Below are 19,210 nucleotides of genomic sequence, written 5' to 3'. Positions count from 1 at the left end.
TCAGCCCGTATCCTACACTCTAGTTGCGGGGTGCAGTAGAGGCAACTAGGGGATTCTCCCGCCTAACCCGGGAATGAGATCAGGAAAAGTACGGCAAACGACGGAAAATAAAAAAACAAAAAGAAAGCTAAACTGTAGAAAAGATCTGATGGAGCCTAACTCTCTGTCGCAGAATGACTTACCATGCACCAATGAGTGCCCCAGAGAGAGACTAGTCTCAGCACCTACCCCAGAACTATCTTCAACCTCAAGGCGGAAGGCCGGTCTTTACAAATTTTTCTACCTAAAGGACCCGCTGTCAGCAATTTATTCGTCGACACCTACAGTTGAGGCTCGCAAATTACCAACCCCCATTATCCCACACAAGGTGTTACCGCCCAGTACCAAGAGTGGGATTAACAACAATTTCGGTGCAACGGGGTCCCAAACCTTGCAGCCTCAGCCTCAGCTAACTTTTACAAACCACCCAAACCAGGCCATAGCGACAGTTCAAGTGCATCATAACAAATCTCCCTTAAAGGTGACGGAACCAATAAAGAGCACAGGAATAAAGGAATGTATAGAAGATCTGTCAGTATATGCAAATCAAGAAAACCGGAGCAGACTACCATCACTGGCAGTGATAGGTAAAGAAATGATGCCTGTAAGGGAATCCAAAAGCTCAAAGGAGGATAGCCCAAAGCCAAGCAAATTACAAACTTTGTCTTTTCAAAAAGTCTGACTCTTGGCATAACTCTTTTGATTTGACTTCCGATTGTCAACTTGAGGAATTGAGGGAAATATTATCAAAAAATATTGACTGCCAAGAGCCAGTTTCAAATTCAGATCCAGGCAATAATGACAATCAGATAAGCCCAGGAATAGTGATCTCGACTCCCTGCAACAAAAAGCAAAAAAGGCTAACCCTGGATGACAGTGGTATTATGCCAAGAGAACAAAATCTTCAAAATCATCTCAGCCAAACAGCTCCAATTACAATCTCGTCAGTATGCACGATGGACCCAGTCCCAGAGCCGGACGAGACGCAAAATTGGTATAAAGATCAGCCGTCGAATCCTCTGAGTTTATGGGCCCGAACCCTCTTAGGCACCCTTGATCAAGCTATAAAGGTGCTGAACTATCAATCTGACAAATTGGTGGTTCAGATTGACCTCATCAATCTAATAGCAGGCCACATTTCAGGAATAAATTCAAAATTGGATATACTGTCTTCCCATTTGATTAACAGGGAGAAATCAGTGTCCCGTGTTGCGAACGAAAAACTCCAAGTCAGTTGCGGTTGTGGGAGCATCATTGAAAAACTAGTCAGTCTCCCGGACACACTAAAAGACATCTTAGAGGAGGTTAAACTAACTCGATCAAGCAAACCAGGCAATGAAATCTACGCCAAGCAAGTTATGTTAACCCCAAACGCCAATGACACGTCAGGTGACTCTAAAAGCAACCTTTCAGAAGCCCCAGGGCAAGAAAAAATAGGTATAATTTCAGGAAGCGAAGATAAGGAGAGGGATATAATTCAGCTGACAAACAAAAGCCCCACTGCGGGAAAACCAACCAAGAAGGAAAGGAAAAAGGCAAGGAAGGCCAGATTAAAGAACAAAAAGCAACAACAAACAGATGACGGAATCCTTTTTCCCATATTCAAACTAGTCACCCCAAAGTTGGAAAAACGTTGAAGATTTCCGGACGAAACAAAGGAAGCCCAGGCAACATCAACCAAGGGAGTTTTAGAAAACTCATTAAGGGAAGGCTGTCAGGGTTCTAGAGAAATCGCATACCCGCCCTCACAAGAACGCATAACATCTAATTCTTACCCTATACATGGAAACCAACAGAGTTCATCACCCTCGGCTCCCAAGAAAAAGTGTCATGGAAAACAACAAGTCAAACATGACCACAAAATGGAGCCTGGTAATGCAGGTCCTTCTCAATCAACACCTTCATCGCATTTGGTAGGCAACATGAGAAAAGCCAGCGCAACTTGCGAGAAGCCCTGACAGGGAGAGGAAGCTAGTAACGTGCAGCAAGCCCCAAAACAATCGGAGAATATAATAACCGTAACACATGAGGAGGATATAATCCCACGAAGCAATATTGGGCCAAACCCCTTGAGTGTTACCATTATGGGAAACCAACGTAAATGTACACTATCTCATGGGGTTTCCCCCCGCGTTCCAAAAAGGGTATTAAAAAAAGGATCAACACAAACAACCAACGGAAATTCTGTGGAGAGGACGGATGAACAAGAGCAACAATTAGCTCCAAGGAGTGGTAATAATCTGGCAACTTATGACGCCCTCCACCAAAGATCAGCCTCTTTAAAACATCCTAAAGACTCTTCTGACCATTCAGAGGCTTTTGAATCCAAGGTGACATTTGTGCCTGATTTTCCAACAAAGGGGCTCCAAGACACCCTTAATCGAGGCAACCTCCTAAAACTGTTTAAGGAAATAGAAGATCTCAAAGAGATCACTACCCAAGATCTAATATCCGTGGAATTCCCACAACATGGACATCGAGGAAAGTGTAACAACTTGGGCTACAAAGGACCTGGCCGACAAGATTTATTCTGCAAGAACCCAGTTTGGTGTATGGGGTATAATCCTGTTGCAGCACAAGCGTCCAAGACACCCCTACCCCTTACTAGAAAAACCTCACAACCCAAAAAAAGGAATATGTGAGAAGGAAAGACAATTTACTTGTTTACGTGGAGCCAGAGGTCAAACGCCAACAACTTTTATAACAGGTCGTAGTGTTACATCACTAGAAGGCAATCAAAGTATCAGCCAACAATCAGCAGTTCAGTTGGACTGGTCATGGTTGCCTAGGATCCTGAATAATCAAAATTGCTAACATCATGCATAATAACTCAATCCGTTTGCCAAGGCAGAAACAAATTCCAAAGAAATTAATGCTGCAAAGTATTTCATTCTGTTCCTGGAATGTCCATGGTTTTCATGAAATGGGCCTTGAAAATGATACTCTCACCTTTTTCCAGCAACAAGACGTAATCCTGATCCAGGAATCATGGACACTCTCCCCCTCGCCAATCGTAGGGTTCAAAGAACACCATATTTTGGCAGAAAGATTATCACCCTTCGGGCATCCACGCGGCGGACTGTCAGTATACGTAACACAAAAACATGACTGGGTAACAGAAGAGCTGGATGTGGGTCTCTCTTGGGTACAAGTGATTAAAATTACCGTTCATTCACCCACAGGAAATAAGAAATGGCACCTATTGTTGTGTAACACCTATATCCACCCGGAGAGGAAAACCCAGAAGGAGAAATATGCAAATTTATCATCTTTGATAAAAGCATTACAGAGATCCTATGCGCAATGCCCGATGTTTATTTCAGGAGATTTTAACAGCAATCTCTTAGGGAAAAATCAGGTAGAAAAAATGAAAAAAATACTACGCGACCTGGAAGATTTAGGTTTATCAATACTGAACGGAAAAACAAGGGGCGACATTCCGGCAGGCATTACTTACTTGAGCGGTAAAGTCCACTCAATAATTGATTACACAATAATAAGTAAGGTCCTATCTTCCAGTATAGAATCATTCCAAATAGTCAAGTGTTTGGAAAGTGACCATCTCCCTCAAATAACTAAAATGAATATTCCACTCACTGCATTGTATACTCTGCCGTCCTTACTACAACATGCCGAGAAGTTCAACTTAAAGAAGTTAAAATGGCGTGGGGGTGGCCTGGAAAGTATATTGGTCACAGTAAAACAACATATGTCCAACTCAAGCACCCAGCACGACGAAGACCACATAAAGAACTGGGAGCAACTAATTCAGGTCCTCTTGCACAAATTCCCAGCACCATCAGCGAACTTGGGATGCATTAAGGCAAGGAAGGAGCCATGGTTCAACCAGGACCTAAGAGAAAAAAGAGTAGCGTTGCACGGGAGGTCCGAGCGGTCGCCTATGGAAAAAAAATGGGAACTAGTACAAACAACCAAACTAAAAGAAGCAAGAAGCATGTATAGGAAGTCGTTAAGGGTTGCAAAGAGAACGTACAAGGAAACCATTTGGAACAAGCTATTGAGTGCAGGAAAACGGCCAAATAGCAGGGATTTTTGGGGAATCATCAACGACCTAAACAAAGGAGCAAGCCTTCATCAGGAAGCAGGGGTAGGATAGGAATGCTGGTCCCATCATGTGCAATCACTGTACGGAAACACAGTGTCAAGCAGTACCAAAATGCAACGGGGGAGTGAGTTGGAAAGCGGGAAAAACAGAAAAAAAGAGACTCAGGCGAATAAAGACTACGAGGACCAGGAAGAAGCAAACGTGATCACGGAAACTCCCCTAACCTCCAAAAAACAACTGAGTAGAATAATAAAAAGATTGAAAACAGAAGGAGCTGCAGGCCCAAATGGGCTGCCAAATATGCTCTTTAAAACGGATCCGGATTTCTGGTCAGAGTCCTTAACTCCCCTATTCAACTATATATATTCTCAAAACAAAGTCCCCGCATCTTGGCAGGGGAACATCATTCACCCCATTTTCAAACAGGGAGACCGTCGCAACCCCGCCAACTACAGGCTGATATACCTAATAGACGTGGAAGCTAAGCTCTATGCCTCCTGCATCCTAACCCAGTTACAAGATTGGATAGAAGATACCAATATTATCCCCAAGTTTCAAACAGGGTTTAGGAAAGGAATGGGCACCATCACAAACCTGGCCTGTCTGTCACTTTTAATGGAAAAAGCACTAACTGAGGGTTCGAGACTATACGCCTGCTTCATTGATATAAGGTCAGCATTCGACCGGGTATGCAGAGAGCGCCTATGGGCAAAGTTGATAACCTGGGGATTCCCGAATTCCATGTTAACTGCAATAGTCACCTTGTATAACAACACATGGGTAAGGGTTAAGCTAGGCAACGGTGGCAGTATTTCCTCAAAGATTCCGTCGTATCAAGGTTTAAAGCAAGGCTGCGTGTTGGCCCCAAGACTCTTTAACCTTTTTCTCTCGGACGTTAGTAAAGTTTTGGTTACAGCAGAATGTCATCCGCCGAGACTGGCCAACAACCCAATCAACTTTTTACAATACGCGGATGACAAAGTAGTACTGAGCAAATCACCAATCGGTCTACAAAGAGCAATCAACAAATTAGCGGAATATTTAAAACAGGAAAAGCTGGAACTAAACAAAGGAAAAACGAAGGTTGTCCGACTAGTGGAATCAAGTAAACTCAACTTTAAATGGATGGCAAATGGTGAAACGGTAGAAGAACAACCTTCATATAAATATCTGGGTACTTTAATAGAGCAAGGACTGAAACATAAAGAGCAAAAAGCAGTAATAAAAGCAAAAGCTCAGTCATTAATCTTTGCATATCGGCTACTGAAATCCAAACTGGACTGTCCCAACCACAATCATTTATTGAAGGTCATTGCCCACCTTGTCCTACGGACTGGTCACTTGGCATGGCAAGGAGGCTGATTTATTAAACGCAATGCAGACCAAGATTTATAAAGCCATTTTTAACCTGCCAAAATCTTCCTCTCCATCACAGATACGGCTAGAATTTGGCCTGCAAAATCAAATCTTCCGGAGCATGAGCGGCTTTGTGAAGCTTTGTAATAAATTTCGTTCTGCAAATCAGCAATCCCTGGACCATCTATGCTGGGAAGAAATAAAGCATCAGGCGGATGACAAAATCCTGAGTGCCTGGGGAAAGCATTTACAAAATTGCTTGATAGAACTCGACATAGAATCATCATGGGAATTAAGGATGGATAAAGCTGGGCTAAGTAGCTTAACCAACAAGGCAGCCAAAATGAAATCCTTATTGGAAGATCAAAATTCATTGGCCAAACGTAGGCATGGGTGGACAGTTATTGCATCTTACAAATCATTAATACCACAAGCATACCTATCTTCTCATTTCAGCGGGTTCCTAAAGAAATTTTACATGGACTATCGGATGGGTGATCACCTGTCAAAAGACCTACTCCCCTCCTGGAAACAGAGCTACCAAACAGAAAAATGCTGTTTATGCGGCTACAAATCCGAATCCCTAGCTCATATCTTTTGTGTATGCCCAGCTGTATTAGATTTGAGACAACGGTATTTAAAACAAATTTTTAATGTTCTAAAAATTCGCACTTGTAGACAAGCAGTAACAAGTTGGCTGGGAGGATCCTCCATAATCCTGGCATGCAGGGGAATCAAATTTATGGGGGCAGTAAGGTCTCGCTTGAAGCATCAAGAGCAGGAAGATCGTAACATCGGAACCCTCAAGAAAAAGCAATAAAGAAAATAAACTGTGGAAATAGACAACTTAGCTTTTATAGAGACAAATGTCCCATGCTTGAATCAAAATTTTTACAATTGTATTTAATAAGTTTTATGGGCCTTGGAGACAATGACTAGATGTCTAATGGTAATCAACTTTTATATATATATTTTTTTTATTTATTTATACATGTGGGTTTTGTAATAATTTTAACAAATTATACAATAAACGTAAACTGAACTGAACATTGGAGATATTACATTAAATGATAATGGAGGCAGCACCTTCTCTGACCCTTCCAAGAACGGACCATACTATTAAGGTCATTTCATATGCGTTACAGGAGGTTTTGCAAAAATGTTTCTAACACCATGATGGGAGCTACTTCAGTGACCACAAACACTGCAGTTGCCTGTTTTGTTTGTTTTTTTACTTGAAGGGGAAAACCTCCAAGGATACATGACTTTCCTACCTGCTCCCAATCAAAGGTAGCACTTACTAAATGTGAAAACTGGTACTCTAATGTTATCCTATGCTATACCAGGACGTATAAACTGTAAAAGTACACATCCAACTTTTTAAATACAATGCACTCTGTCTCATGAGCTGTATAGGGCCTATTCTATGGATGAATTATAGGTTTTCAAATGGAAGCTTTAGGCCTGGCAAAAAGGTTCATTTTGCCAGGTAGATATAGCAGTTTAAAATTGTGCACCCAGGCTGCACTGGCAGGCCTGAGACATGTTTAAAAAGGCTACTTAAGCAGCTGGCACAATAAGTGTTGTGGGCCCACTAGTAGCATTTAACTTACAGGAGCTGTGTACTTGAGGTATCACTTTACCAGGGATTTACAAGTACATTAAATGTGATAATTGGTTGTAAGCCATTTTTACCATGTTTAAAGGTGAGAGCACATGCACTTTAGCATGGGCTAACAGTGGCAAAGTGTGCAGTGTCCTAAAGCCGACAAAAATGGGTTCAGAGGGCCAGGTCCAACACCTATATTAGGAGCCTATATATAGTGGTGTTTACATCACCACGATTGAAAAGTAGAAGTGCTCAAGCAGCAGGTCTGGAGTCACTTTCTTGGAGCAATGGTTTCACTCTTTTCAGTAATGGAAGCTTATAATGGAATCCCCTTTTTGCATGGTCAGCCCCTGCTCTTCGGTAGATTATATTGCTTGTGCATGGACTCTGAACACTGGGGTATGGCTGCTAGCTCCCAGGGCATGTGTTCTGACCATGTAAAACATGTAGAATTGGCTGATCTCTGATTGCCTCTTTTTAATCACTTGTATATGGCACTCAGGGTTTGTAGGTTATATATCAATAAGACTGCTGCACCTATTTTGCCATCACTAAAATGACAGTACAAAGCATGTATATATGCCTGCCTCTGATGCCTGAGTGAGCAATTCAAAACTTGAAATTCAGCGTGCTAAAATAAACTTTTTTCCAGACCTAAACATTTCTTTTTAATATTGACAAGTCACCTATGAGCTAGGCACTAAATACCACAGGGCAGGGTGCATAGTATCTACAAAGTAGGGCATATGTACTTAAGTTTTACATGTCCTGGCAGTTAAAAGTTTCCAAAGTCAGTTTTCACTGTGGCAAGTATTGCTTGACATTAGAGCACCTTATAATGATTAACTTAAGTTTGTAAATAGCTACAACAATGGTTCAAGGACTCAATAGTAGCTTAAAATCCAATCTGATAATAAAGTCGGAATTTAAATTGCTAGTTTGAAAATGCCACTTTTAGAAAGTTCGCATTTTCCTATCTAAATCCTCAGGCAGTCTTATCAGAGAAATCCCCTAGCTATTACCTGGCAGTCTGTGGGGAGGGGTGAATTGTTCCTACAAAATAGAACAAAAGGGCCTTGGCTTGGAGGAGGTCTTGCCTACCCCTGACAGGATGACCCTGGGGGTTGTGCTCACCAACTGCACAAGCTTCAAAGGGGCATCCCCAGTCACAGACAGATGTAACTCCCACCTAGGCCTTCTATTGTCCAAGAAGACAGAGTTGTACTAATCCCAGTGCGGGGCGGGCGGGCTGTTCTAAGACTGGTTTTCATGGGGAGTTCCTCATTTCACAAGACACACCTCAGGGGTGTGCCCAGAGCTCTGGCCAGGGGAATAAAGGTTCTGCTATGTTGGATGTTGGCAGAGCTGTGCACTGTGGCATAGTTTAGGGCCAGCCCCTCAAGAAGTGATATCAAAGTGGGAAAGGTTGCCCTTGTGGACTTTTTCTCTATTGGTCAGGGAGTTACCCCCACCCATAGGCTAATGTCAGGCATAAAAGTGGCACCCCCTGGATACCCTCCTCAGAACATTGCAGGATCTGAGGAAGACAAAAGAATGACTGTACATGCTGGACCCCTTTTTGACTTCAGAAAGAGGACTGCACCTACTTTGACTTGTGTAGAGAAACCCCAAGGGCTGGACCTGCCGCCACTTGAACCCAGGAGAGTGGGCTGCAAGGGCTAGTTAGCCAGTCCCCTGTTAAGCTACAGGGACATTAAAGCTGCAGGAACTTAACCTTCCTGAAGGATCCGGCTGACCAGTACCAACTGGACTTGCCTTAGTTCCTGATGGTGGCTTTAGCTGGAGTATGTCCCAAGTAGTGTCCCTAAGGTCATGTGGGCCTTGGATAAGTTTCAGAGTGTACTACTACTGCCTAACCCTAAAAGCAGGAACTAAGAAAAGATTTCAAGATTTTTTTGCCAAAAGAACCACACACCACCATAGGTCCCCCTGGGACGTTGAGCTCCTAGCCAGACACAACTTGCTAGTTTGATCCTGACTTCCAATACATTTTTAAGTCATAACATAGAGAACTTCATGGGGACCAATGTTGGGCAGCACCCTGCCAATGACAACACCTTCCTGGCCTCACCCTTTGATGTTGAGAGCCTCAAACAGCCCGCCAGCACTGAAGTGGCTATTGAGGTCCTGCACTTCAGTAAGTCAACATCGATAAGCCATCAATAAGCCATTCGAATCGAGCCGTCATCTCAAAACACTGACTGCCTTGTTGATGAGGATTTTCTTTAAGAAAAAGACTAAGGGCACTATTTAGATTTCGGCGGATGGGTTACTCTGTCACAATGGTGACAGTTTCCCATCCACCAAAATCTAAATGAAATGATTTCCCATAGGATTTAAACTTCATCACCGTTTGTGACGGAGTAACCCTTCTGCCGAAATCTAAATCTGGCACTAAGCCAGGAGGTAAACTACAATCCACTTCAACTAACAATCTATTTTCTCACAGAACTGGTAGTAAGTTGTCCTATTTTCATGGAAATGTGCTCCTTGAGGTAGAGGTTAGTGGGAATCCAAATGACTTGGCTCTGTGTGTGTAAGTTGGTCACTGAGTTAGGTTTATGTTACTTTTTGCTTTTTGGTCTTGACAAATAACAATATTTCAGCCTTGGTTGAGTTGTGCTTCTAGCAGGTGCAAATATCCCCGTTCTGGGTTTGGCTCAAGCAGTATAAGGCATTGAATTTCTTGAGCAGAGGAGGCTGTCAAGTAATATTAAGAAAGCTTGGCTAAAACCATCTTCTTCGATTTGGGCAGTTGTAGTTATTCTTGTTATACAAACTTGATTTACTAATTCATCATACAGTACAAACTTTGTATCTATTGCTGGTCAAGACAGTACTGAATGAGGGATATAACTGTTGATTAATAAATAGATTCTAGCCTTCTGCAAAAACCATCAATCATGACTGTATAGTGTCAACTTTTCTCTGCTTGAAGCAACAATAGACTGGCTAATTTGCAGCTTGTTGGTCAATATCCACATTGTAGTTTTAGGAACACAAGACAGGTTAATCATTTTTGCACTGCTTATGTTATTAAGCTCAGCTTAGAGTCAATTTGCTTCCTCAAAAAAGAGTGATGGGACCAAAAGAGTTTCCTACCAGGATTATAAATATGTGTAAAAAAAATTAGACAGAAAATAACATATTTTTAAGGGAGTTATATACAAATATATTGTTCAGGACGTACAAGAAGTAAAATCTGGATGGGAAAACATGGCGGCTGGCTAAGAAGCAGTCGCAGAGGCTCCCGATGAAGCGAGCCACTATGTTTCTACATTAGTCCCGCTAGACAGGCAAAGTAAAATGCCGCAACTGCGGGCATTAAAAAAAATATACAAAAAAAAGCCCTAAGTTCCGTTTTTGTCCTCTGTATCCCAGTTTATGACCGGATTGTTTGGCCCTGGGTGGGCCAGCTGCATCGGTTGAGCCTGAGGGGTTGTCGGGCCATGGGTCCTGCTAGGCTTGAGCAGCGCATGAGCTCGGCAGGGGTTGGAGGGCGGTTGCCCAGTGCTCCATCCGGGGCAATCCAGGCAGGGTCAGCGCAGGAGCAGGAGCAGGAGCAGGGGGCTCCTCACTTGAGTGGAACTGAAGGGAAGCAACCAGGACTTCGGGGGCTCTGGAGGACACAGGCCAGAGACCTCATGAGACCACTGTGACTCCGGGGACCATACAAAACACAGGTCAGAGTTTTGGCAGAGGGAAGGGGGCCCTGAAGGGAAAAGAAAGTAGAAAAAGCAGTGCTAATGTAAAAAAAAGGCACCCTCAGTCAATAAACAGAGAAGAGTTATTTCTGTTATAAAAGAGGTACAGATACAGCGGCCTCCCAAGCATTAGATAATGGAGCGAGAGGTATTGGAAAAAGTGTTCCCCAGGCTAGATATCAGCTTAGAAGCTTAGCAGCAAAAGGTCCCACTAGGGGCACACAGTTTAAACTCTTAAAGGGCAAAAAGGGGTCAGAAGTTACTGCATTAAAGCTGCATGGTACAGCCACAGAAAAGTAGGTTAGCCCCAGAAAAAGGAAACAAAGGGGAAGAAAGGTGGATGCACCAACTTTAAACTTGAAGATCACACCCTCACTAAGGATATTTTTTAAACTGGTGCCAAAGACTCTGATGTTAAAAAGGCCAACTCTTTCATCAACGAATGGGTCGCTTTTGCCAGAGAGTAAAGGTATTGCAAGCCCATATAGGTACTAGGTTCTTGCAAACGTCCCTGAGTCCCTGGAGGTAGTTGCCTCAAGTGTATCTAGGTTGGAGACAGAAAGGAGCTCATTGTCCCCCAGAGATATGGATTCCTCACCCCCGCAGCGAGAAACTTTACAGGTAGAACCAACATCACATAGCGATCTGCTCTCATCTTTTTAGCGAGGGGGCCAGCTCAGCAGTCACTATCCAATACCAATCCCAACCCCAGCCCCAACCACAGCTTCAATCAGTCTCAGATTTAATCCAGCTGCTAACTACCGAGGTTAGGAGTAGATTTGAAATCTCAGAGACAAATCAAGGAGAGATTAGATCAGTCTGCCACAGCCTGGAAAAGAAGTTAGACGACCTCGCAGCTAAGACATCACAGCTGGAAACTTCAGTGAGAGACCAAACACTTTAATCAGAGGCCAAAAAAAAGGAGATCATGCTCTTAAAAGGGGATAAAGTCTTTTTCAAAGAAAAAATTGAGTCCTTAGAGAACAACCATAGAAGGAATAACCTCTGTATGTTGAAAATCCCAGAGGGGGTGGAAGGGGATGATAAGAAGGCCATTGTGGCGAGAATGATTAGGTTGGGAAGTCACACTGACTGTACGGAACAAGACCTAATAAATGACAAACAGAGGGTACATAGAGACCCGTTCAGGGCATCCCCAAATAAAACAAGACCAAGGAAGAGTCTGGTTCATTTTCATACTTATAAAATTAAGGAGGACATTCTTATAAAGTCATTATAAAGAAGGTACTGGCAGTGGATGGCATCAAATTCGAAATAAGGTCGGACGTCTCCCAGATCACGGGCAATAAACAACAGGAGTTAGGTAAATTAATTGAACGCCTTAAAAATTATGTGCTACAGCGCAGCTGAGATTCCCTGCAAGCCTGCCTGTAATGCATAATAACAAGATGCATAATTTCCGTCGAGTAGAGGAGGCTGAATAATTCCTTAACTCTATATTAGAAACAGGGACAAGTAAGTGAGGGCTGAATATATTAGCATGAATATTTCTTAATCCTTGACCCTCTCAACCTTGACCTTATATTTGCCTTTATGTCTTCTTTTTGCTTTTGAATTTGTCTGCATAATTTTCTTTGCCGGATTTTATTGGAGAATTGATTAAACTTTTCAGATAACGGAACAAATCTTTAGTTATACAGTTTGTCTATTGTCTCGCGTTTCTGGGGGTCCTCCTCAGGCTTGGGCCATGAAGAAAGAAAAGGAGGGATCTCCAGGGAGGGGGGTTAGGGGGTCACGGGTTGGGTTAGGATATGTGTGAAAAAGGTTTCCCCTGAGTACTGTTAGGTCCAAGAGGAGGGGAGAGAGACAAATGTGGAAAGAGAACCTCTTATCTGACCTATCTTATTTATGCAGTATTAATCACTTGTGTCTAACAAAAACCCCAGAATACAAGATTACTTCAAAAACATTTTCATTATTTTTATTATTTTCTTTTTTTAAAATTGTAAATAACAAAACAGTCATGTATGTTCTATTGGCATATAATTTGTATATACATCATACATTACTGCAAACAATGTTTCCACATTAATTGAATTTCATAAACACTTGTGAATTTAGAAGGCTAAACAGTTTTAAAAACTTTTTGGAAAAGAACCCCCCAAAAGTGAAATTAAAAAACCGTCACATCAACATTCTCACCAAGCAGTCACTCTTTCATACCATCATTCATTCCACATAGAATAACGAAAAAATTGATTTTTTGTTAAAAACACAAACCACAAACCAACTCTGGTGTAAGATCCTACTTAAGTTTTGATTCAAGAGAATATATATATAGATTTTGAATAGTTCTTGCTAGGTCCTAAGGTATTAGGATCGGGACGTTGAGATTGAATTCTTCTATGGATCTCCCAGATGTATGGTTGGTACTCCCGGTCTACGTACATTTCGGAGACTGTATACAAATTTCACGTCTCCTTCTTCAGCACCAGTGTATTTTTTAAAGGTATCTTTGTCGTCTGGGTGGCAAAAGAATAGGGGTTCTCTCTATGTAGGATAACAAAGAAGATTTTTCTTGTATACGAATCTTGTATATATCCTGGGGGTAAATAATTTTTTAAAAAAAAGCTTATATGTGGGTGCTCTAGCTTAGTTAGAGCCACTGCAGCTGAGAACCAGTTTGACAGCATAATTTTATCGTTTCTGACAGCATTGCAAGTAAAAAAAGGGGATAGTGCCCAAGATTTGAATAACCAAAGAGAGAGGTGCTTCCAAACAGAGAAAGAGTGCTATAGAAAGAGTCAGGACATTCATAGATTTACTAAGTGTTACGCACGCTAAGGAAAGGAAGAGAGGTGTTGGCATAATGTTTGCCTACGTGTATTTATGGCGTAGCCCCTTGTTATCCCACACACCTGATCCGTATTCCAACTAGTGCGGTTATCACGAAGATTTTCCAGAGATTTAACTCTGTTAGGTAAAAAAAAAATTTTTAAGGAGAGATATAGCCTTAATGAGTAAAGTTATTGTTAGTTATTTGCTTAAAGATACAAAGGATTAAAGATGTCTCACCTTTTTAAAAAATGAGTAGGCAAAAAAAGTTTGTATCCTGATGTATTAGGCCATTAGTCATTCCTACATTCTATTTTATCCAAAGACACAACGAAGGCAATTGGCCACACTGTTTAACGTGTTTTTATCAAATCCATCTAAAGACAAACAGATGAAAATATGTATTTATCAAAGATGAAATAACACAGTGATCATTCAACAGTGTCGAGTTTAGACTGCTTCTAGGTTCTTACCCAAATTATTTGAATATATAAGTCCTCAAAGGAGTACGCTGCGTGTCTGTCCCTTTAGCTTAAGGAGGTTGAAAAGCGTGTTGTGTTCAAAGGTGCAATCTGAAAAGGAGGAAGATCAAGATTTGTAGTAGTATTCTTATTGGGTTTCTACACTTATCCAGTAAGAAACGTTGGTCTACGATGGTTAGGATAGTTGCGGTGCTTAAGATAATTACCAGAAAAGACATGGAGTGACATTATCATGGCAATGCCCGCAATGTTTTGTTAGCACACCAAATCAGTTCTGAGTTCAAATGAGCTCAGACGACTGCGCGTCTAATATAAAGAGTTAGAGATAACCTTTCTATTGTGCATATTGTGAGCACAAAGTATTTATACTCTAGCGATAGAATTTGCGAGCACTGTATGTAAGGCATGTGTTCATTACGTGGTAGATAGATTTGAAACCAAGGTACACACGCATATATGCACACCCCTTCTAAGGAGTACAAACATAGTCTGTATATTATGTAAAGACCGATGGTCGTAAGATGGAAAAAACACAATATACGTGCTTTGTGGATAGATCATTTAAGATACGGTGCCCAGATATTTTAGTGTGCAATTAGATTTCTGTCTATACAGATAGAGTCACTAGTGCTTCCGCTTAGCTTACCTCATAGTTTGCGGAGTTTCCCGCTTTCAGTACTACCGGATTGGAAAGACGAGGTGAATGGTGCCCTCGTATTTGTTTGAAAGAAACCGGGGTCACATGTTTCTACGTAGAGTTTGCGCGACGCTAAACGACCTTTATAGAGAGAAAGCGTAACAGTGGTCGCCATCTTTAGATGGTGTACAAATAAAAAGGTATAGTGGTGTACAGAATAATGAAAGAATGTGATGCCACCAAAGTGCATCATATGTGAGATTAGAAAATAATGGATAATTTGTCAAGCTAATGACAAATAATAAAAATATATTAATGGAATTATTAGAGGCAATACATACAACCCACACGCGTTATGGTCTGAGGCATAATCCATTTTTTTGTTATTCTATGTGGAATGCCTGATGGTATGAAAGAGTGACTGCTTGGTGAGAATGTTGATGTGACGGTTTTTTCATTTCACTTTTGGGGGGTTCTTTTCCAAAAAGTTTTTTAAACTGTTTAGCCTTCTAAATTCACAAGTGTTTATGAAATTCAATTAATGTGGAAGCATTGTTTGCAGTAATGTATGATGTATATACAAATTATATGCCAATAGAACATACATGACTGTTTTGTTATTTACAATTTAAAAAAAGAAAATAATAAAAAGATTGAAAATGTTTTTGAAGTAATCTTGTATTCTGGGGTTTTTGTTAGACATAAGTGATTAATACTGCATAAATAAGATGGGTCAGATAAGAGGTTCTCTTTCCACACGGGTTGGGTTAGGTGCACGGGGTGGGGAGCAGTGGGTTAAAAATATGTGCCCTCATCGAATAAAGTGGGACTCTGGTTCCCGTATGGCAACAATTCTAGGGAGTAAAAGATGAGCGCTAGTTAGAATGTGCAGATAGAATTTCTGTCATGAAATGTAAACGGGCTCAGAGTCATGCATAGGATTGAGAAGATCCTGCAATATCTAACATCTGTGTCCGCCTAGATTTTAATTACCCAAGAAACCCATTTGACCAGCAAGGAGATGAAAGAGGTATTTGAATCTAGGAGGTGGTTACAGAAGGTCGTATTCTCTGACCAGCAATTAACATAAGTGGGGTAGTGATATTAGTTAGAAACAACCCCCAGATCACAAAAGAGGATAGTAGACTAGAGAAGGCCAGAAGATGGGTTATCGTTAAGATGTTACAGCCAATTTTACACTGTGGTCAGATATTATGGTACCAATTTAGATGATCCTGTCCCGTTCAGCAATCTACTCTCAGAACTCTTAAATTTTACCGATGCCATCATTCTTAGTAGGGATTTTAAGGTTGTGTTGATGGAAACTTGGACCGCTCCTCTAAAAGTAGAGCGGTAGTAAATAATAAGACACGGTCCTTGATAAAAAACCTCTATCTTGCAACTAGGATGGTGTGACATTTGGAGAGAGAGACAGGGCTCCCTAAAGAGTTTTGCTTTTAACAATAAAAAATACAGGCACCAATCGAGAATAGATTTATTTCTGATCAATCAAAATATAAAAGACCAGGTCCAAGAAGTAAGTCACATAGGATCGCACATGTCAGACCATTCAGCTATAACTCCAGTGTTAGTCCCTTTAAATATCGTGGAGCAGAGGAGATGGACTGTAGATCGCACTATACAATTGGATGATAGTATCCTAGAGAAAAATTGGTCTGGAATCTTTTTTTGCGACCAACATAGATAGTGTACCATTAGAAGTGGTTTGGGATGCATATAAGGCATTTCTAAGGGGAAAAATAATGTCCATCCAATCTTATAAAAGTAAGCAACGCAAGGCGGAGGCAGCGGACAATGAAAGTGAGATTCAGCGGTTGGAGCAAAAGCTATAAGGAAGTGGATCAGAGCAAGGGCCACAGCAAGTCTCTCTCTGGGCCCTTAAAATGGACCTCGCAGCAGTAGTCGAAGAGAGACTACAACAAAGATTGCGAGCTAGTAAACTGGCCCCTGTTAATTATGGAGAAGGCTGCAATAAGTTACTAGTGTGAAAAGTAAAACATAACCAGGCAAAATGCTCTCTGAAAGAGGTCAAATGGTGGGTTACTGGAAACTCTATCCCAACAAGGGAGGACATAGAGGAAGCCTTCTTAAGCCATTTTAGGAAGGTATATCTGGAGGATTCAACAACAACAAGGGAAGAGGTGGAAGGGTGGTTGGGTCAGGATGCTCCCTGTGCACTCACCGAAGTTCAAAGGGAAGTATTTAACAGCTCTATAACAAAACGTGAAATCAGGAATTCTGTCAAGGCAGGGAAACTAGGTAAAGCTGCAGGTCCAGATGGCCTCCCCGCAGAGATATATAAACAATTAGGGGAATACCTTATTCCGGTGATGGCAAGGCTTCTTTTGATAATGGAACGGAGATTACACCCTCTTGGAATGAAGCAAAAGTTACCTTGAAACTAAAACCGATAAATCACCAAATTGTTGTGACTCCTATAGGCCTATTTTGCTACTGAACTCTGACTACAAAATCTTTGTCAAGGTACTTGCAGATAGACTTAATGGAGTCATGGGGGGCCTCCTTCATGAAGATCAGGAGGGTTTTGTGTGGGAAGGGGAATTAAAGATCTCACTTATAACTTAATTTGAGGCATAGATATAGCATCCCTCTACAAAGTGCCCCTGGCAGTTATCACCTTGGATGTGACTAAAGCCTTTGATAGGGTAAACTGGCCCTATTTGCAAAAAATCTTAAGGGTATCTAACATGGGTGAAAACCTCTGTAGGGCTATGGAGTTCATCCATAAAAATCCTACAGCTAAAGTTTTGGTAAATGGGAATCTCTTAAAGTCCTTCAAAATTATGAGGGGAACTAGGCAGGGGTGCCCACTATCTCCCCTCGTATTCAATTTATATATTGAACCCTTAGCGGTGAAGATCAGAAATCACGAAGGCCTACTTCCTTTCAAGTTCCGGGGTTGGGAGAAAAAGGTGTGGTTATATGCAGATGACCTAGTGGTATACACTTCTGACCTTAGTACCTCCCTACTTCTAATGTATGAATTGTCGTCATGGTTTGGGTGCATTTCAGGCTACGAGGAAAATGAGAGCAAAACGGTTGTAATGATCTGGAACATCAATTTGCAGCTGAAATGTATTAAAAAGGAAATGAGATACCTAGCTATTAAAATTGTTCAGAAGATAGAGAACATCCCGGAAATCAATTTTCAGAAGGTCAGTAAGGAAGTCGGGAGGCTACTGTTGAGCTGGTCCCATCTTCCCTTGACAATATATGGTAGGTTAAACCTTGTGAAGATAACCATCCTCCCTAAGCTTACTTTCCTTTGTTCAGAATAACCTCATGGCCTTTAAGGAGGATTGGCTTAAAAGGGTGCAGTCTAAAATCAGTAGCTTCATCTGGGCCTCGAAGGGGGTCCGAATGACATGGAAGAACCTTCGACGGCAACACGATAAAGGGGGCCTGCGATTGCCGGATTTACCCTATTATGCCTGGGTTTTTCTCTTAAAAGGAGGGAAGATGCTATTCAATACACCGGATGACTCCAATACCGAATATGTTTAGGGCAATGCTCTGTGATGTGAAGGGGGGTGAAAAAGGTTTTATACATACATTTGGGGCCCTCGATTCTTTAAAAAAGTGAGACTGAAGACCCTGCAGTGCCTTGCAGCCACATGATATAATATCAGATAAAGAACTAAAGCTTATCTATTATAGTGGATTGGTACTAATCTGGGATTCTCCTGGATCACCGGAATGGTCTAAACAGAGCCTGGCTCTCTCACTAAGAGAAACAGGGATATCAACTTGGGGTCAGCTGACAAAGAATGGAAACTTGATGCCTTGGAACAAGGGGCAAGAAATTGCTAACAATAGGTTGTCAAGATTTAAATATCTCCAAATTAAGAGTTGGAGTTTCTCTGCTGGATCAGGCATGGGCTTGTCAAATAAATTAGAATCTCAGGTGACGAGCAGCGATATCAGAAAAAAGGAAGTGGTGACTTGGTACTGGCTTCTAGTGGATTTATCGGATGGAGACTTCAACCTGCCAATGACACGGTGGCAGAAGAGCTTGACGGGGCTGCAGCCAGTGGACCTATGGCAAGCAACTTGTGGTATTCTATACTCCACGGTGTGTGCTGCAAATTTAAGGAGGAACTACCTTTTCTGTCTCCACAGGGTCTATTGGACTCCACTTAAACTATCTAAACTGGAGAAAGGCTCCACGTCGAGATTTCCAAAGTGTGGTAAGGAAAAAGGGGATGACATTCACGTGTTTTTGGAGTGTCCAAGGTCCAAGGGTTCTGGTTGGATTTGAGTAATACTGTATCTGTAATACTCGGAGAGACGCTCCAGGTAAGCAAAACCTTTGTTTTTGTTGGGATCCGGGAATGTCATGAATCCCTACAAATTAACACTAAAAATCTGATGTTCTACCTGATAATGCTTGCACACAGAGAGATTTGTAAGAATTGGATAAAATCTACCATCCCCTCCAACTAAAACAGACTGGATGAT

Source organism: Triturus cristatus, chromosome 7 (assembly GCF_964204655.1).
Source record: "Triturus cristatus chromosome 7, aTriCri1.1, whole genome shotgun sequence".
Taxonomy (NCBI): Eukaryota; Metazoa; Chordata; class Amphibia; order Caudata; family Salamandridae; genus Triturus; species Triturus cristatus.
The sequence above is the reverse complement of the archived record's forward strand: the minus strand, read 5'-3'. Positions refer to the sequence as shown.